Source organism: Anas acuta, chromosome W (assembly GCF_963932015.1).
Source record: "Anas acuta chromosome W, bAnaAcu1.1, whole genome shotgun sequence".
In the NCBI taxonomy this organism is placed as follows: Eukaryota; Metazoa; Chordata; class Aves; order Anseriformes; family Anatidae; genus Anas; species Anas acuta.
Window position 1 is genome coordinate 30,062,384 of NC_089016.1, and position 20,497 is coordinate 30,082,880.

General features: G+C 47.3%; 2 long non-coding RNA genes across 2 annotated transcripts; both read left to right on the forward strand.

The window, feature by feature from the left end:
• Positions 1-4,436: 4,436 nt before the first annotated feature.
• On the forward strand, positions 4,437-19,242 carry LOC137847182 (uncharacterized). The gene is made up of 5 exons (XR_011090838.1): positions 4,437-4,872; positions 4,972-5,038; positions 5,264-5,357; positions 5,911-6,013; positions 18,661-19,242. It is a non-coding gene; the product is annotated as an uncharacterized lncRNA (long non-coding RNA).
• Positions 16,271-16,946, forward strand: LOC137847269 (uncharacterized). Its single transcript, XR_011090907.1, has 2 exons — positions 16,271-16,442; positions 16,599-16,946. It is a non-coding gene; the product is annotated as an uncharacterized lncRNA (long non-coding RNA).
• Positions 19,243-20,497: the final 1,255 nt, after the last annotated feature.

The following is a 20,497-nucleotide window of genomic DNA, read 5'->3' on the forward strand; positions in this document are numbered from 1 at the left end:
TTTTATTATTATTTTTGTTATTATTATTTTCCTGTCTTATTAAACTGTCTTTATCTCAACTCACAGGCTTCACTTTCCATTTCTCTCCCCCGTCCCAGAGAGGGAGGGGGGAGGGTGAGCGAACGGCTGCGTGGTGTTTAGCTGCCAGCCGGGTTAAACCACGACAGGGAGCAGCTGAGAGTAACTGTCCCAGCTGTGCTGTGGCTTTGGGTGCTGTTTCAGCCTATGCTTTTGTTTGTCTTTTGCAGGTGTCTCGCACAGGCTGAGTGGGGCCAAGCTGCACTCTGAAGAGCAGCACGAGAAGGGCGGGCTGTTTGTGAGCTGGATTGGAGCAGAACTGCCAAGTAGCACGAGGTGAGTGCGAAGGGATCCATCTTGCTTTGCAGGTGCCATGGCAGGCTCTCCACAGAAGCGGTTGAGGATTTGAGAAGAGGTTGCAGATGATCAAGGAGCGACACGTGCAGGGATGGCTTGAAAAGGGTATGGCTGCTTTCTCTTCTGTTTATCAGGTGTCCCAGGCAACGTGGGCTGTGATGTTAGTCTTTAGAATAGGAACAAAGCAGGTGCTGATGGACGTCTTCTTTGGTAGGCAAAGAGGTGTCCGAAGCCCCGTCCTGTGTAGCCTGAGCACGCCTCGCTGAGTATGAAGCTTGCTTTCCAGCAGTTCCCAAAACTGTTGAAGCTGAAATGCTGTGTCTGTGTTTGTGTTGGGGTTGCACCTTGGTGAGTGTCGGGATGGGTTTTAATTCAGTGAAGCGGAGGGCCTAGCCCCAGTGTCCTATAGTGTGTTTGACCCATAAGCACAGCCTTTTGGTTCTCAGATAGCCTACTGAAGTAAGTGATTTTTCCTGTGAGTGGAATGCAATTGATTTTTTTCTTTTTTTGGCGTGTAATCAGTTTTGCTCCTAGACTTTTCTTTCTATGTAAATAAAAGATACGAAGAAAAAGAAAAGGTACGTTGTTTTTGGGAAACCGTGGGGTAGGGTTCCTTGACCACATAAGTGCAGTAGTGCCTAGAGAGTGAGCAGGGTCACCTCCTTCATCTCTAGAAAGTAAGTCTGTTTGGGCACACTTCAGCGTGGTGCCACCTGGGCACATTTTTCAGGTAGAGCTACTGAGCAGGTGAGGTAAAGGAGGTGGGAACAGAGAGGTATTGCACAATTATATGTTGCCTTAGTAGTAGTGAACGTTCTGCAGGAGGTGGGTATTAGGCCTGGCATGCTGGTGAATGCTGGTTCTCTGTGTTTACAGATGGGGGTGAGTCTGTTTAATTCCAGTTCAAAAAGTTTCAGTTACTAGCTTGGTGATATTTTCAATTCAATATTAAAACCTGCAGAGAAAGCAAAAGGGAATTTTTGCTTCTAGAATCACCGCAGATACCTTGTCTGCTCTCTGTATGCTTTTGAGATAAAGCTGATTTTAAAAAAGAAAGACAAAAAAAACATCTGCTTTTCTTGCTCTCTTCCTACTCTCTTGTGCTTTGCCCCTCACCTTTCCCAGGTGATTGGGTTTGGGTGCTGGGCGGGGACAAAAGGTATATGAGCCCCAGGCACGGCATCAGAGAGCTCCTTCTGCCTGGGCTGCTCTTTGGGGTCAGTGCTTTGTGTTTCTTTCAGTCAGTTGCAAGGTTCTCTAGGCAGGCTGGAGTTCATGGAGTTCTAGATTTCTAAGTGCTTGGAATTCTAGATTTCTAAGTGCTTGAAATAGAGGGATATTTAGTAGAGGCTGCTGTCTCACTGTTTTTGGGATGGTCACATATGCTCGTGTTTTTGAGCTGTATTTTAATCTCTACATGTATAAAAACACTTGTTTTAGTCTCCTGGAGAGTTTCAGCAGCTTGATTACATGCTACATGTGGCTTGACAGTGTAGATGCAGCATTGCCAAGAGACTGAGCAGGGTTGTATCAGAGTCACCTTTTTTATCTGCACAGGGTAAGTCTGTGACTACCCCTGCCAGGGCTGCTGTGTGTGCATGTCTTTTTGGCATTTGTGGTGCTCAGTTGTTTTTTTGTATGTTTTAACTTTCTGTTTTTCTGAGCAGTAAATAGTGTGTGTGCTGAGCGTGGTTGGCAGGAGGAGGTGGGGAGCTGCTCAGGACTGGTAGGTTTGGTTTCTAGGAGTGTGCGGCAGCCTTCCTGTGCGATGCGACTGGTTGTTGGGTGGGAATGTACCAGCTTGTGTGTGCTGGGCAATGTAGCTTGTGTAGTGTGTGTTGTGTGGCCTGGGCAGAGTTTGCTGTGGCGCTGTGAGCGTAGAATCTCAGAGCTGGTGAGCAGCTGAAGTACCGGAGCTGGGAAGAGAGAGGTCTTGCAGCAGGTACGCTGTGGCTGTTTCAGAGTGTGCTTTTCCCTTGCCTCTGCAGGTGCTTTGTGCAGTTGTGGAGAGGGAAGGGAAATCCTCATGTCACGAAGCTCTGAGGGAAGGTGAGTGGTGTCAGCCTGGTCATCCCTTATCTGAAGCGAAGGGAAGATGCTCAGGTGTTTCCCTCAGAGGGTCCGGGGTGAGACTGTTTGGGATAGAGGAGCAGTGTAGCAGGTGGGTGCTTGCAAGCACAGTGGTCATTTTGTCCTTTTGTGTTCCCAGGTGGCGTGGGTGATGCTGGCCGCTACTTTCAAGCTTGGACCTAATTTGCAGGTCCAGAGGCAAGTGGAGTGCTGTTTTGAAAGGATAAAAGTAAAGCTGGGGTTGCTTATGTTGTTGAGGAACGGGTGCTACTGCTGGCAGCTGAATGTTTATCTTCTGCCTGTGTCTTTCCTTTGTTCAGGGTGAAATGCAGTGTGCAGTTCGCAGTGCAGGACGTCTCGACCCGAGCTGCCTCTGCAGTGACTCTGGTGCGTGATGAGCAGAGGTAACTGTTGTTTTTGGGGTGTGGTTGTCACTGCAGTTATTTTCCTACATCCAATAGAGTAAAATTCCAGTTTGCCTTTTAGAGGTGCTATAAGTGGGTGAAGAGAACAGATGGAAGCATGTGCCACGTGGGGCAGGCAAGCGGCTGAGGTACAGGAGGGGATGAGAGTATGTGATTTTTTTCCAGGGGCTGGAATGGAATTAATTTTGTTGGTGTATAATCTGTTCTCCTCCTGGATTTTTCTTTCAATGTAAATAGAAGTTTGAGCTAATTCCAGTTAAGAAAGTTCCAGTTAATTGCAGGGTCATGTTGTCCTTTCAATGTTATAAGCTGCAGCAAAAGCATGGGGATTGTTGCTTCTAGAAACACCCCAGTTCTCTTGTTTGTGCTCTGCATGCTGTTGAGCTAAGGCAGATTTAAAAAAAAGAAATAAAGGAAACACACACAAAAAGCACCTCCAACAACAAAAAACACCATTGACTGACTTGTTCTGAATGCAACGATCATTTGATCCCTTTATTTTCCCAGGTGGTGTGGATGATACTGGCTGCACTGTTGGAGCTTGGACTCGGAGTGGAACAGGTGAGCACAATCGTATGTTGCATCAGTAGTAGTCAGCATTGTGGAGAAGGTGAGCAATGGGGCTGGCGTGCTAGTGAATGCTCTTTCTCTGTTTTTGCAGCTGATGATGAGCCTTCAATTGACTAAGATGACAATCAGTGCCTGTGTATTTCTTGAGGCAGAGGGACTTTACCATGCAGCAACCTGAGAGCTAAGTTGGGGGGCACCTGGTATTTGCATATCTGGGGTGGCTAATGGGAGCTGTGAGCCAGAGCAGCGTGGTGCCTGCTGGCTGAATAGGCTTGGTGCCACTGTGAGGGTGGTTGAGGCTGAGTCACGTTCAGGCTGCTTGTGGCTGGGTCACCAGGCTAATAGGAGCAGCGGGATTATTTTGTAGCTTGAGTGCGTGCGCCAGGCAGGACAGTTTCCTTCAGTTTGTCTGTCTTGTAGTGTTGCTTCTGCAGTGTCTGTTCTGTGCTTCTCGGGTCTTGATATCCTCCTGGCTTTTGACACTGGACTGACCAGACAGGCGTCTTGGTAGCGGTGCTGAAGGGCCTCAATGCTTGTTTTGTCATCATGACTCTGATCCGAGCACTTCTTGTCTTGCAGTCGCTGCTTGAACTGCAGATCTGTTTGAGGTCTTGCGATCTCAAAACGAATATGATGCACATCTGTTTCCATCCTCACTCTTGCAGAAGTCATCTGGGCCGCATCAGGAGCCTTTGCTTGGGAATCGAATTCCTAAGTGTCGTCTTAGGGGGTTTTCAGTCCCCATCCTTCTGGTCTCTTGTCTTGAAGGCAGGCTTTTTAGGCCTCCATCATCCCAGTTCTGGCAGTTGCTTCCAGTCGCGTGTCGTGACATTTGAGTCTCTGGTAGGGTCTGGTGCAGAGCACCTGTTCTGACTTGCTGTTGCCGTAGGGCTTTCTTTTAGGGGGTCACTTTTTCTTGCGCCTAGTGTTGTGTGTTTTGTTTGTAGTGTTTTTGGCGTGCCTGTGTGTGTGTATGTGTTTGGTCTGGAGCTGTCCTGCCTGGCAGTTAGTGATGACAGCTAACGTGGCAGTGCATGGGTGTACTAATACATTGATGGGACTGTGTTGGTGAAGACATCCTGTCTGCCTCTGGGCATGTACTGAAGGGCAGCTGGCACAGTCATCTCTGTGGTGTTTGTCAGATGTGGGGGTGGGAGAGTATATCTCCTTGCGAGCAGCTGTTTGTATAGTTCTTGAATGGTGTGCTTGAGGAGGTCTGTTGAATCTTGAAAGCTTACAGATATGGGATTTTGCTTTTTTTTTTTTTTATTTCTTTCCTGTCCCCATTAGAGTGTAAACCCTAGGAGGAACCTGTCACAGGAAAGAGCTCCTTCTGGAACTGTTCAACCCTTCGTAGGCAACTTCTGTTTAATTTGTTAAAGCTGAAACACAGTGTACAACACGGGACTTGACCATAGCTGCTTTTGGCAAGGTGAGCGATGAACAGATGTAGCAGGTACTTTAGGGGTGCAGTTGTCACTGCAGTTAGTTAACTGCACAAAATACAGTAAAAATCCTGTTTATATTTCAGGGGTGTTGTAACTGGCCTAAGAGAGCAGGTGGAAGCGTCTGCCTCGAGGGCAGGTGAGGAGGCCGAGGTAAGGGAGCAGATGAGAGTAACTGTCCCAGCTGTGCTGTGTCTTTGGATGTTGCTTCAGCCTGTGCTTTTCTTTTTGTTTCACATTTGTCTCATACAGGCTGAGTGGGGCCAAGCTGCACTCTGAAGAGCAGCACGAGAAGGGCGGGCTGTTTGTGAGCTGGATTGGAGCAGAACTGCCAAGTAGCACGAGGTGAGTGCGAAGGGTATCCGTCTTGCTTTGCAGGTGCCATGGCAGGCTCTCCACAGAAGCGGTTGAGGATTTGAGAAGAGGTTGCAGATGATCAAGGAGCGACACGTGCAGGGATGGCTTGAAAACGGTATGGCCGCTTTCTCTTCTGTTTATCAGGTGTCCCAGGCAATGTGGGCTGTGATGTTAGTCTTTAGAATTGGAATAAAGCAGGTGCTGAAATGCTTTGTTTTTTTTTGTGTTGGGCTTGCACCTTGATGAGTGTAGGGATGGGTTTTAAGTGGGTGCAGCGGAGAGCCTGGCCCCAGTGTCCTGTAGTGTGTTTTGACCCATCAGCATAGCCTTTTGGTTCTCAGGTAGCCTACTGAAGTTATTTTTTCCTGTGAGTGGAATGGAACAGAATTATTTTTTGGTGTGCAATCTGTTCTGCTCCTAGATTGTTCTTTCTATGTAAATGAATGATCGAGGTAATTCCAGATGGAAAAAGAAATCAATTGCTTGCTTAGTTGTATTGTCCTTTTAATATTCAAAGCTACAGCAAAAGCATGGGGATTTTTGTTTCTAGAAACACCCTAGCTCTCCTGTCTGCACTCTGTATGCTGTTGAGCTAAGCCTTATAAAGAAGTAAATAAACCACAGCTGCTGCTCCTCCTCTTTTTGTTTTTTTTTCTGCTTTCCCCAAGCACTTTCCCAGGTGGTTGGCTTCAGGGTCCAGGTGAGACCTAGTGGTAACTGAGTTGCAGGTGTGCCATCAGAGAGCTCCTTCTGCCTGGGCTGCACTTTTGGGTAAGTGCTTTGTTTTTCTTTCAGTTGTTTGGAGGGTTCTTTAGGTGGGTCAGAGTCTATGGACTGATGCATTTTGAAGTAGAAACCGGTACGCATATCTTTTTGAGTTGGTAACTGGTAGGATCTGTCACTGTAAAGCAATCTAGTAGTAGGTGCCTGTATTGCACACAGCTCTTCCTCAGGTGAGTAGTTATAATGGCAGTTTTACGGATAGTATGGTGATGTTACTTTGTGTGTTTGCTCTGTGGTTCTGGGTCCCTTCTGATTTTTGCAGAATTACGGGGCTTTCTGTGATTCTTTGCCTGTATGTCAAATATTATCAAAGTCATAACCTTTCTGTCAAAGTGATGGAGCAGGGTTTAGGAGAAATGTATGATGGAGGCTCCCTGTGTGAGCATGTGTCTGAAAATGGCAGCAGTGGGCACGTAAGGGGTAGTCTGTTTCAGGTTTAGGGACAGTTTGTTGTATTTCTGGAGCTTTTGCCTGTGGGTTTTCTGTCTGTCGAGTGTTTAGACCTTGCAGCCTTCTAGTCTTGATGTGCTTGAAGTGACTTATTACAAGTATGTTTATGAGGGGTTGCCAGGTACATTGTTTTTGGGAAACAGTGGAGTAATGTCTCTTGACCGCTTAAGTGCAGTAGTGCCTAGAGAGTGAGCAGGCTCACCACCTTCTTCTGTGCAGAATAAGTCCGCCCGGGCCCATTGCGGCGCTGCCTGGGCACACTTCTCAGGTAAATGTAGTGAGCAGATGAGGGAAAGGAGCTGGGAACAGAGAGGTATTGCACAGTAGCATGTTGCATCAGTAGTAGTCAGCGTTGCGGAGGAGGTGGGTGTCAGTGCTGGCGTGCTAGTGAATGCTGGTTCTCTGTTTTTGCAAGTGATGATGAACCTGTTGGACGTAATTCCATTTGAAAGAGTTCCAGTTACTGGCCTGGTCGTGTTGTCCTTTCAATGTTAAAAGCTGCAGCAAAAGCATGGGGATCGTTGCTTCTAGAAACACCCTAGGTCTCCTGTCTGCTCTCTGCATGTTTTTCCAGTAAAGCAGATCTTAAAAAAAAACAAAGAAAATAATAAAAAACAGCTGCTGCTGCTCCTGCTTTCTTTCTACTTCCTTGTGCTTTGCCCCTCCCCTTTTCCAGGTGATTGTGTTTGGGTGCTGGGCGGGGCCAAATGGTATATGAGCCCCAGGCATGCTATCAGAGAGCTCCTTCTGCCTGGGCTGCTTTTTGTGGTAAGTGCTTTGTTTTTCACTCAGTCAGTTTCAGGGTTCTTTAGGTGGGTCAGAGTCTATGGACTGATGCGTTTTCCAGTAGAAACCGGTACGCGTATCTTCTTGAGGTGGCAACTAGTAGGATCTGTCACTGTAAAGCAATCTAGTAGTAGTATGTGCCTGTATTGCACGCAGCTTTTCCTCAGGTGAGTAGTTGTTATGGCAGTTTTACGGATAGTATGGTGATGTTACTTTGTGTGTTTGCTTTGTGGTTCTGGTTCCCTTCTGATTTTTGCAGAATTACGGGGCTTTTTGTGAGTCTTTGCCTGTATGTCAAATATTATCAAAGTCACAACCTTTCTGTCAAAGTGATGGAGCAGGGTTTAGGAGAAGTGTATCATGGAAGCTCCCTGTGTGAGCGTGTATCTGAAAATGGCAGCAGTGGGAATGTAAGGGGTAGTCTGTTTCAAGTTTAGGGACAGGTTGTTACATTTCTGGAGGATTTGCCTGTGTGTTTTCTGTCTGTCGAGTGTTTAGACCTTGCAGCCTTTTAGTCTTGATGTCCTTGAATTTACGTATTAGAAGTACGTTTATGAGGGGTTGCCAGGTACGTTGTTCTTGGGAAACTGTGGGGTATGGTTCCTTGAGTGCATAAGTGCAGTAGTGACAAGAGAGTGAGCAGGGCCACCTTCTTCATCTCTGCAGAATAAGTCTGTTCGGGCACACTTCTCAGGTAAATGTAGTGAGCAGATGAGGGAAAGGAGCTGGGAACAGAGAGGTATTGCACAGTAGCATGTTGCATCAGTAGTAGTCAGCGTTGCGGAGGAGGTGGGTGTCAGTGCTGGCGTGCTAGTGAATGCTGGTTCTCTGTTTTTGCAAGTGATGATGAACATGTTTGACGTAATTCCATTTGAAAGAGTTCCAGTTACTGGCCTGGTCGTGTTGTCCTTTCAATGTTAAAAGCTGCAGCAAAAGCATGGGGATCGTTGCTTCTAGAAACACCCTAGGTCTCCTGTCTGCTCTCTGCATGTTTTTCAAGTAAAGCAGATCTTAAAAAAAACAAAAAAACAAAAAAACCAAAGAAAATAATAAAAAACAGCTGCTGCTGCTCCTGCTTTCTTTCTACTTCCTTGTGCTTTGCCCCTCCCCTTTTCCAGGTGATTGGGTTTGGGTGCTGGGCGGGGCCGAATGCTATATGAGCCCCAGGCATGGTATTAGAGAGCTCCTTCTGCCTGGGCTGCTCCTTGGGGTAAGTGCTTTGTTTTTCCTTCAGTCGGTTGCAGGGTTCTTTAGGCAGGCTGGAGTTTATAGATTTCTATAATTTTTAAGTGCTTGGAATTCACTTAATAGAGGGATGTTTAATAGAGGTTTCTGGCTCACTGTTTTTTTGGGATGGTGGGATACTCTTCTGTTTTGAGCTGTATTTTAATCTCTAGATGTATAAACCCACTTGTGTAATTCTCCAGAGGACTAAAACCAGCTTGATTGCATGGTACCTGTGGCTTGGTAGCGTAGATGCAGCATTACCAAGAGCCTGAGCAGGGTTGTATCAGAGTCACCTCTTTCATCTGCACAGGGTACGTCTGTGATTACCTCTGCCGAGGCTGCTGTGTGCGCGTGTCTTTTTCGCATTTGTGGAGCTCGTTTTTTTTTTTTGTGTGTGTTTATGTTCTAACTTTTTTTTTTTGAGGGGTGAATAGTGTGTGTGCTGAGCGTGGTTGGCAGGAGGAAGCGGGGAGCTGCTCAGGACTGGTAGGTTTGGTTTCTAGGAGTGTGCAGCAGCCTTCCTGTGCGATGCGACTGATTATTGGGTGGGAATGTACCAGCTTGTGTGTGCTGGGCAATGTAGCTTGTGTAGTGTGTGTTGTGTGGCCTGGGCAGAGTTTGCTGTGGCGCTGTGAGCGTAGAATCTCAGAGCTGGTGAGCAGCTGAAGTACCGGAGCTGGGAAGAGAGAGGTCTTGCAGCAGGTACGCTGTGGCTGTTTCAGAGTGTGCTTTTCCCTTGCCTCTGCAGGTGCTTTGTGCAGTTGTGGAGAGGGAAGGGAAATCCTCATGTCACGAAGCTCTGAGGGAAGGTGAGTGGTGTCAGCCTGGTCATCGCTTATCCTAAGCGAAGGGAAGACGCTCAGGTGTTTCTCTGTGAGGGTCCGAGGTAAGGCTGTTTGGGATAGAGGAGCAGTGTGGCAGGTGGGTGCTTGCAAGCACCGCGGTCATTTTGTCCTTTTGTGTTCCCAGGTGGCGTGGGTGATGCTGGCCGCTCCTTTCAAGCTTGGACCTAATTTGCAGGTCCAGAGGCAAGTGGAGTGCTGTTTTGAAAGGATAAAAGTAAAGCTGGGGTTGCTTATGTTGTTGAGGGACGGGTGCTACTGCTGGCAGCTGAATGTTTATCTTCTTCCTGCCTTTCTCCTTTGTTCAGGCTGAAATGCAGTGTGCAGTGCAGGATCTCTCGACCCAAGCTGCCTCTGCAGTGACTCTGGTGCGTGATGAGCAGAGGTAGCTGTTATTTTTGGGGTGTGGTTGTCACTGCAGTTATTTTCCTACATCCAGTAGAGTAAAATTCCAGTTTGCCTTTTAGAGGTGCTATAAGTGGGTGAAGAGAACAGATGGAAGCATGTGCCACGTGGGGCAGGCAAGCGGCTGAGGTACAGGAGGGGATGAGAGTATGTTGGGAATTGGCATAATTGTTCGATCTAAGCTTGCCTTAAGCAACCAGGGGTAGGCCTTAGAAATCTCAGGGCCTGCTGTAGCTGAGCAAACCAAGCTGCCAGAGTAACTGTGAGAAGCTCCCACGGAAATGACTCCCACATCACCCAATTAAGGAACTCAGAAAATATTGTTATCAGCAGCTGGCCTCAAGGACTAGGCCTATGTGAACGTTAAGCACAAAGGGGGTTGTTTTCCTAACTTCTAATCAAAAGGGGGGTTCTTTTCTTGCAGGTGGTGTTATTTTCTTAACGGTTTGTCTGAGTGCTTTTGACCAATAATCTTGTGTGAAACACTGTCCATCACTGTAAAGTTCACTATAAAAGTTAGGCTATTCGGGCAATAAAATGGTGAAGCATGATCTGACTCTGCTGGTGTCTGTCGTGCTTTCGTCCGTGCTTCGCAACAAGAGTGTGTGATTTTTTTCCTGGGGATGGAATGGAATTCATTTTGTTGGCATATAATCTGTTCTGCTCCTAGATTTTTTTTCAATGCAAATAAAAGTTTGAGCTAATTCCATTTGAAAAAGTTCCAGTTACTTGCTGGGTCGTGTTGTCCTTTCAATGTTAAAAGCTGCAGCAAAAGCATGGGGATTGTTGCTTCTAGAAACACCCCAATTTTCTTGTCTGCAGTCTGCATGCTGTTGAGCAAAAGCAGATTTCAAAAAAAAAAACAACCAAAAAACAGGAAACACACAAAAAACAATAAAAAAACACCATTGGGTCACTTATGAATGCAACGATCATTTAATCCCTTTGTTTTCCTAGGTGGTGTGGGTGATACTGGCTGCACTGTTGGAGCTTGGATTCGGAGAGGAAGAGGTGAGCAGAACTGTATGTTGCATCAGCAGTAGTCAGCATTGTGGAGCAGGTGGGCATCGTGGCCGGCGTGCTAGTGAATGCTGTTACTCTGTTTTTGCAGCTGATGATGAGCCTTCAATTGACTAAGATGACAATCGGTGCCTGTGCATTTCTTGAGGTGGAAGGAATTTACCATCCAACAACCTGAGAGCTAAGTTGGGGGGCGCCTGGTATTTGCATATCTGGGGTGGCTAATGGGAGCTGGGAGCCAGAGCAGCATGGAGGCAGCTGGCTGAATATACTTAGTGTCACTGTGAGGGTGGTTCAGGCTGGGTCACGTTCAGGCTGCTTGTGGCTTGGTCAACAGGCTAATAGAAGCAGCGGGATTATTTGGTAGCATGAGTGCGTGCGCCAGGCAGGACAGTTTCCTTCTGTTCGTCTGTCTTGTAGTGTTGCTTCTGCAGTGTCTGTTCTGTGCTTCTCGGGTCTTGATATCCTCCTGGCTTTTTACACAGGACTGACCAGACAGGCGACTTGGTAGCTGTGCTGAAGGGCCTCAATGCTTGTTTTGTCATCATGGCTCTGATCCGAGCACTTCTTGTCTTGCAGTCGCTGCTTGAACTACAGATCTGTGTGAGGTCTTGCGATCTCAAACCGAATATGATGCACATCTGTTTCCATCCTCACTCTTGTAGAAGTCATCTGGGCCGCATCAGGAGCTCTTGCTTGGGAATTGATTTCCTGAGAGTTGTCTCAGGGGGTTTTCAGTCCCCATCCGTCTGGTCTCTTGTCTTGAAGGCAGGCTTTTTAGGCCTCCACCATCCCAGTTCTGGCAGTTGCTTCCAGTCGCGTGTCGTGACATTTGAGTCTCTCCTAGGGTCTGGTGCAGAGCACCTGTATCTGACTTGCTGTTGCACTAGGGCTTCCCTCTGGGGGTCACTTTTTCTTGCGCCATGTGTTGTGTGTTTTGTTTGTAGTGTTTGTGGCGTGCCTGTGTGTGTATGTGTTTGGTCTGGAGCTGTCCTGCCTGGCAGTTAGTGATTAACATGGCAGTGCATGGGTGTACTAATACACTGATGGGACTGTGTTGGTGAAGACATCCGGTCTGCCTCTGGGCATGTACTGAAGGGCAGCTGGCACAGTCATCTCTGGTGGTTGGCAGATGTGGATTTGGGAGAGTATATCTGCTTGTGAGCAACTTCTCACATAGTGCTTGAACGGTGTGCTTGAGGAGGTCTGTTGAATCTTGAAAGCTTACAGATATGGGGTTTTGAAACGTTTATTTTTATTTCTTTCCTGTCCCCAGTAGAGCGTAAACCTTTGGAGGAACCTGTCACAGGAAAGAGCTCCTTCTGGAACTGTTCAGCACTCGGTAGGCAGCTCGGTGACTGTCTTGATCTACTTCTGAGGTGCTGAGGCAAGGGGGCTGCTGTTTTGAAATGATAATATTGTAAATGGGGTCCCTTTTGTTGTGGAGGGACGGGTGCTAATGCTGGCAGCTGAATGATTGATTCTGTTGTGACTGTTCTAATTTGTTTAAGGTGAAACACAGTGTCCAACACGGGACTTGATGACCAGAGCTGCTTTTGGCAAGGTGAGCGATGAGCGCAGTTGTCACTGCAGTTACTTAACTACACAAAGTACAGTAAAAATCCTGTTTATATTTCAGGGGTGTTGTAGCTGGCCTAAGAGAGCAGATGGAAGCATCTGCATCAAGGGCAGGTAAGGGAGCAGATGAGAGTAACTGTCCCAGCTGTGCTGTGTCTTCGGATGTTGCTTCAGCCTGTGCTTTTCTTTTTGTTTCACAGGTGTGTCGCACAGGCTCAGAGGGGCCAAGCTGCACTCTGAAGAGCAGCACGAGAAGGGCGGGCTGGTTGTGAGCTGGATTGGAGCAGAACAGCCAAGTAGCACGAGGTGAGTGCGAAGGGTATCCGTCTTGCTTTGCAGGTGCCATGGCAGGCTCTCCACAGAAGCGGTTGAGGATTTGAGAAGAGGTTGCAGATGATCAAGGAGCGACACGTGCAGGGATGGCTTGAAAACGGTATGGCTGCTTTCTCTTCTGTTTATCAGGTGTCACTGGCGACGTGGGCTGTGATGTTAGTCTTTAGAATCGGAACAAAGCAGGTGCTGAAATGCTTTGTTTTTTTTTGTGTTGGGGTTGCACCTTGGTGAGTGTAGGGATGGGTTTTAAGTGGGTGCAGCGGAGGGCCTGGCCCCAGTGTCCTGTAGTGTGTTTTGACCCATCAGCATAGCCTTTTGGTTCTCAGGTAGCCTACTGAAGTAAGTGATTTTTCCTGTGAGTGGAATGCAATTGACTTTTTTTTTTTGGGTGTAAGCAGTTCTGCTCCTAGATTTTTCTTATTATGTAAATAAAAGATCAAGCTAATTCCAGATGGAAAAATCAGTTACTTTCTTGGTCAGTTTGTCCTTTTAATATTCAAAGCTCCAGCAAAGGCATGGGGATTTTTGTTTCTAGAAACACCCTAGTTCTCCTGTCTTCATTCTGCATGCTGTAGAGCTAAGCCATATAAGTGAATAAAGAAACCACAGCTTCTGCTCCTTTCTGATTTTTTTTTTTGTGCTTTCCCCAAGCACTTTCCCAGGTGATTAGCTTCAGGTTCCAGGTGGGACCTAGTGGTAACTGAGTTGCAGATATTCCATGATAGAGCTCATTCTGCCTGGGCTGCCTTTTGGGGTAAGCGCTTTGTTTTTCCTTCAGTCAGTTTCAGGGTTCTTTAGGTGGGTCAGAGTCTATGGACTGATGCGTTTTCCAGTAGAAACCGGTACGCGTATCTTCTTGAGGTGGCAACTAGTAGGATCTGTCACTGTAAAGCAATCTAGTAGTAGTATGTGCCTGTATTGCACGCAGCTCTTCCTCAGGTGAGTAGTTGTTATGGCAGTTTTACGGATGGTATGGTGATGTTACTTTGTGTGTTTGCTGTGTGGTTCTGGTTCCCTTCTGATTTTTGCAGAATTACGGGGCTTTCTGTGAGCCTTTGCATCTATGTCAAATATCAAAGTCAAAGCCTTGCTGTTAAGGAGATGGAGCAGAGTTTAGTTGAAATGTATCATGGAAGCTCCCTGTGTGAGCATGTGTCTGAAAATGGCAGCAGTAGGAATGTAAGGGGTAGTCTGTTTCAAGTTTAGGGACAGGTTGTTACATTTCTGGAGCATTTGCCTGTGGGTTTTCTGTCTGTTGAGTCTTTAGACCTTGCAGCCTTCTAGTCTTGATGTCCTTGAATTGACATATTAGAAGTATGTTTATGAGGGGTTGCCAGGTGCATTGGTTTTGGGAAACCGTGGGCCACGTTTTTTTGACCACATAAGTGCAGTAGTGCCTAGAGAGTGAGCAGGCTCACCTCCTTCATCTCTGCAGAATAAGTCTGCCCGGGCCCCTTTTCGGCGCGGCGCCGCCCGGCCCCATTTGTCATGTGGAGCTACTGAGCAGGTGAGTTAAAGGAGCTGGGAACAGACAGTTATTGCACAATGATATGTTGCATCAGTAGTAGTGAGCGTTGTGCAGGAGGTGGGTATTAGGGCTGGGCAGCTAGTGAATGCTGGTTCTCTGTTTTTGCAAGAGATGATGAACCTGTTTGGCATAATTCCATTTGAAAAAGTTCCAGTTACTTGAATGGTTGTGCTGTCCTTTCAATATTAAAAGCTGCAGCAAAAGCATGGTGATTGTTGCTTCTAGAAACACCCCAGGTCTCTTGTCTGCTCTCTGCATGTTGTTTAGGTAAAAGTGATTTAAAAAGAATATAGTAAACACACACACACAAAAAAAAAACAAACAAAAAAAAAAGAAAAAAACCACAGTTGGCTGAGTTGTTGTGAACACAACGATCATTTAATCCCTTTGTTTTCCCAGGTGGTGTGGATGATACTGGTTGCACTGTTGGAGCTTGGACTCGGAGAGGAACACGTGAGCACAATCGTATGTTGCATCAGCAGTAGTCAGCATTGTGGAGAAGGTGAGCAATGGTGCTGGTGTCCTAGTGAATGCTGTTACTCTGTTTTTGCAGCTGATGATGAGCCTGGCAATTGACTATCATGAAAATCAGTGCCTGTGCATTTCTTGAGGCGGAGGGACTTTGCCATGCAGCAACCTGAGAGCTAAGTTGGGGGGCACCTGGTATTTGCATATCTGGGGTGGCTAATGGGAGCTGGGAGCCAGAGCAGCATGGAGCGTGCTGGCTGAATAGACTTGGTGCCACTGTGAGGGTGGTTCAGGCTGGGTCATGTTCAGGCTGCTTGTGGCTGGGTCAGCAGGCTAATAGAAGCAGCAGGATTATTTTGTAGCTTGAGTGCGCACGCCAGGCAGGACAGTTTCCTTCAGTTTGTCTTGTAGTGTTGCTTCTGCAGCGTCTGTTCTGTGCTTGTCGGGTCTTGATATCCTCCTGGCTTTTTAGACCGGACTGATCAGACAGGCAACTTGGTAGCGGTGCTGAAGGGCCTCAATGCTTGTTTTGTCATCATGACTCTGATCCGAGCACTTCTTGTCTTGCAGTCGCTGCTTGAACTGCAGATCTGTTTGAGGTCTTGTGTATCATATTGGGTTTGAGATCGCATCTGTTTCCATCCTCACTCTTGCAGAACTCATCTGGGCCACATCAGGAGCTCTTGCTTGGGAATTGATTTCCTAAGCGTTGTCTTATGGGGTTTTCAGTCCCCATCCTTCTGGTCTCTTGTCTTGAAGGCAGGCTTTTTAGGCCTCCATCATCCCAGTTCTGGCAGTTGCTTCCAGTCGCGTGTGGTGACATTTGAGTCTCTCGTAGGGTCTGGTGCAGAGCGCGTGTTCTGACTTGCTGTTGTCATAGGGCTTTCCTTTTGGGGGTCACTTTTTCTTGCGCCTAGTGTTGTGTGTTTTGTTTGTAGTGTTTGTGGCGTGCCTGTGTGTGTATGTGTTTGGTCTGGAGCTGTCCTGCCTGGCAGTTAGTGATTAATGTGGCAGTGCATGGGTGTACTAATACATTGTTTGTACTGTGTTGGGAAAGACATCCGGTCTGCCTCTGGGCACGTACTGAAGGGCAGCTGGCACAGTCATCTCTGGTGGTTGGCAGATGTGGATTTGGGAGAGTATATCTGCCTGTGAGCAGCTGTTTGCATAGTGCTTGAACGCTGTGCTTGAGGAGGTCTGTCAAATCTTGAAAGCTTACAGATATGGGGTTTTGAAACTTTTATTTTTTATTACTATTCTGTCCCCAGTAGAGTGTAAACCCTAGGAGGAACCTGTCACAGGAAAGAGCTCCTTCTGGAACTGTTCAGCACTTGGTAGGCAACTTTTGTTTAATTTGTTTAAGTTGAAATACAGTGTACAACACGGGACTTGACGACCAGAGCTGCTTTTGGCAATGTGAGCGATGAACGGATGTAGCTGGTACTTTAGGGGTGCAGTTGTCACTGCAGTTAGTTAACTGCACAAAATACAGTAAAAATCCTGTTTATATTTCAGGGGTGTTGTAACTGGCCTAAGAGAGCAGATGGAAGCATCTTCCTTGAGGGTAGGTGAGGGGGCCGAGGTAAGGGAGCAGATGAGAGTAAGTGTCCTAGCTGTGCTGTGGCTTTGGATGCTGTTTCAGCCTATGCTTTTCTTTTTCTTTTGCAGGTGTGTCGCACAGGCTGAGTGGGGCCAAGCTGCACTCTGAAGAGCAGCACGAGAAGGGCGGGCTGGTTGTGAGCTGGAGCTGGATTGGAGCAGAACGGCCGAGTAGCACGAGGTGAGTGCGAAGGGTATCCGTCTTGCTTTGCAGGTGCCATGGCAGGCTCTCCACAGAAGCGGTTGAGGATTGGAGAAGAGGTTGCGGATGATCAAGGAGCGACACGTGCAGGGATGGCTTGAAAAGGGCATGGCTGCTTTCTCTTCTGTTTATCAGGTGTCCCAAGCAACGTGGGCTGTGATGTTAGTTCCTGAGAACTGGAACAAAGCAGGTGCTGATGGTGGTCTTCTTCGGTAGGCAAAGAGGTGCCCAAAGCCCCGTCCTGTGTAGCCTGAGCACACCTCGCTGAGGATGAAGCATGCTTTCCAGCAGTTCCCAAAACTGTGTTGAAGCTGAAATGCTGTGTCTGTGTTTGTGTTGGGGTTGCTCCTTGGGGAGTGCAGGGATGGGTTTTAAGTGGGTGCAGCGGAGGGCCTGGCCCCAGTGTCCTGTAGTGTGTTTTAACCCATCAGCATGGCCTTTTGGTTCTCAGGTAGCTTACTGAATAAATGATTTTTCCTGCAAGTGGAATGGAATTGAATTTTTTTTTTGGCACGTAATCAGTTCTGCTCCTAGACTTTTCTTTCTATGTAAATAAAAGCTTGAGCTAATTCCAGATGGGAAAAAAAAATCAACTACTCGCTTGGTCATTTTGTCCTTTTAGTATCCAAAACATTTAAGCGCGGTGCTGCCCCGGGCCCGTTACAGCGCGGCGCCGCCCCGGGCCCATTTCTCAGGTGGAGCTACTGAGCATGTGAGGTAAAGGAGCTGGGAACAGAGGTATTGCACAATGGTATGTTGCATCAGTAGTAGTCAGTGTTGTACAGGAGGTGGCTATCAGTGCTGGCACGCTAGTGAATGTTCGTTCTCTATTTTTGGAAGTGATGATGAAGCTGTTTGACGTAATTCCATTTGAAAAAGTTCCAGTTACTGCCCTGGTCGTGTTGTCCTTTCAATGTTAAAAGCTGCAGCAAAAGCATGGGGATTGTTGCTTCTAGAAACACCACAGGTCACCTGTCTGCTCTCTGCATGTTTTTCAAGTAAAGCAGGGGTAGGGGTAGTCTGTTTCAAGATTAGGGACAGCTTGTTATATTTCTGGAGCTTTTGTCTGTGTGTTTTCTGTCTGTCGAGTGTTTAGACCTTGCAGCCTTCTAGACTTTGTCCTTGAATTTACATAGTAGAAGTACATTTATGAGGGGTTGCCAGGTACGTTTTTTTTGGGAAACCGTGGGGTATGGTTCCTTGACCACATAAGTGCAGCAGTGCCTAGAGAGTGAGCAGGCTCACCTTCTTCTCTGCAGAATAAGTCCGCCCGGGCCCCTTTCGGCGCGGCGCCGCCCGGGCCCCTTTCGGCGCGGCGCCGCCCGGCCCCATTTGTCATGTGGAGCTACTGAGCAGGTGAGGTAAAGGAGCTGGGAACAGACAGTTATTGCACAATAATACGTTGTCTTAGTAGTAGTGAACGTTGTGCAGGAGGTGGTTATTAGGGCTGGCATGCTGTTGAATGCTGGTTCTCTGTGTTTACAGATGGGGATGAGTCTGTTTAAACAAATTCTAGTTCAAAAAGTTTCAGATACTACCTTGGTGGAATGGAATTAATTTTGTTGGTGTATAGTCTGTTCTGCTCGTAGATTTTTCTTTCAATGCAAATAAAAGTTTGAGCTAATTCCATTTGAAAAAGTTTCAGTTACTTGCTGGGTCGTGTTGTCCTTTCAATGTTAAAAGCTGCAGCAAAAGCATGGGGATTGTTGCTTCTAGAAACACCCTAGGTCTCCTGTCTGATCTCTGCATGTTTTTCAAGTAAAGCAGATCTTTAAAAAAAAAAAAAAAAAAAACCAAAAAAAAAAAACAAAAAACAAAGAAAATAATAAAAAACAGCTGCTGCTGCTTTCTTTCTACTTCCTTGTGCTTTGCCCCTCCCCTTTTCCAGGTGATTGGGTTTGGGTGCTGGGCGGGGCCAAATGGTATATGAGCCCCAGGCATGGTATTAGAGAGCTCCTTCTGCCTGGGCTGCTCCTTGGTGTAAGCGCTTTGTTTTTCCTTCAGTCAGTTGCAGGGTTCTCTAGGCAGGCTGGAGTCTATAGATTTCTAGAATTTTTAAGTGCTTGGAATTCATTTAATAGAGGGGTGTTTAGTAGAGGTTTGTGGCTTATTGTTTTTTAGGATGGTGCGATACTGCTCTGTTTTTGAGCTGCACTTTAATCTCTAGACGTATAAACCCACTCGTTTTATTCTGCAGAGGACTAAAACCAGCTTGATTACCGGCTACATGTGGCTTGACAGCGTAGATGCAGCATTACCAAGAGACTGAGCAGAGTTGTATCAGAGTCACCTTTTTTATCTGCAAAGGGTAAGTCTGTGATTACCCCTGCCGAGGCTGCTGTGTGTGCATGTCTTTTTGGCATTTGTGGAGCTCAGTTGTTTTTCTTTGTGTGTATGCATGTTCTTTTTTTTTTTTTTTTTGGTGGTCAAATAGTGTGTTTGCTGAGTGTGGTTAGAATGAGGAGGTGGGGAGCTGCTCAGGACTGGTAGGTTTGGTTTCTAGGAGTGTGCGGCATCCTTCCTGTGACGTGACTAATTGTTGGGCTGGAACGTTCCAGCTTGTGTGTCTTAGGCAATTGAGCTTGTGTAGTGTGTGTTGTGTGGCCCTGGCAGAGTTTGCTGTGGTGCTGTGGGCGAAGAATCTCAGAGCTGGTGAGCAGCTGAAGGCACCTCACAGCCACAGTGTACCTGCTGCAATAATACCACTCTCTCCCAGCTGGAGAGAGCTGGGAAGAGAGAGGTATTATTGCAGCAGGTACACTGTGGCTGTGAGGTGCCTCAGAGTGCGCTTTTCTGTCTTTTTTTTGCAGGTGCTTTGTGCAGTCGTGGACAGGAAAGGGAAATACTCGTGTCACGGAGCAGTGAGGGAAGGTGAGTGTTGTCAGCCTGGTCATCTCTTATCTGAAGGGAAGATGCTCAGGTGTTTCCCTGTAAGGGTCCGAGGTGGCAGTGTAGATGCAGCATTACCAAGAGCCTGAGCAGGGTTGTATCAGAGTCTGCTCTTTCCTCTGCAAAAGGGTAAGTCTGTGATTACCCCTGCTGGGGCTGCTTTGTGTGCGTGTCTTTTTGGTATTTATGGAGCTTAGTTGTTTTTTGTGTGTGTATGTTCTAAGTTTTTGTTTTTTTTTGAGGGGCAAATAGTGTGTGTGCTGAGCGTGGTTGGCAGGAGGAGGTGGGGAGCTGCTCAGGACTGGTAGGTTTGGTTTCTCGGGGTGTGCGGCAGCCTTCCTGTGCAATGCGACTGATTGTTGGCCGGAACGTTCCAGCTTGTGTGTCTTAGCCATTGTAGCTTGTGTAGTGTGTGTTGTGTGGCCCGGGCAGTGTTTGCTGTGCTGCTGTGAGCAAAGAACCTGAGTTAAAGCTGGTGAGCAGCTGAAGTACCGGAGCTGGGAAGAGAGAGGTATTGCAGCAGGTACGCTGTGGCTGTGAGGTGCCTCAGAGTGTGTGTTTCTCTTGTCTCTGCAGGTGCTTTGTGCAGTTGTGGAGAGGGAAGGGAAATCTTCATGTCACGAAGCTCTGCGGGAAGGTGAGTGGTGTCAGCCATGTCATCCCTTATCCGAAGCGAAGGGAAGACGCTCAGGTGTTTCCCTGTGAGGGTCTGAGTTGAGGCTGTTTGGGATAGAGGAGCAGTGTGGCAGGTGGGTGCTTGCAAGCACAGTGGTCATTGTATCCTTTTGTGTTCCCAGGTGGCGTGGGTGATGCTGGCCGCTCCTTTCAAGCTTGGACCTAATTTTCAGGTCCAGAGGCAAATGGCCTGCTGTTTTGAAAGGATAAAACTAAAGATGGGGTGCCTTTTGTTGTTGAGGGATGGGTGCTACTGCTGGCAGCTGAATGTTTATCTTCTGCCTGTGTTTTGCCTTTCATTAGGCTGAAATGCAGTGTGTAGTGCGCAGTGCAGGACGTCTCAACCCGAGCTGCCTCTGCAGTGACTCTGCGTAATGAGCAGAGGTAGCTGTTATTTTTGGGGTGCGGTTGTCACTGCAGTTATTTTCCTACATCCAGTAGAGTAAAATTCCAGTTTGCCTTTTAGAGGT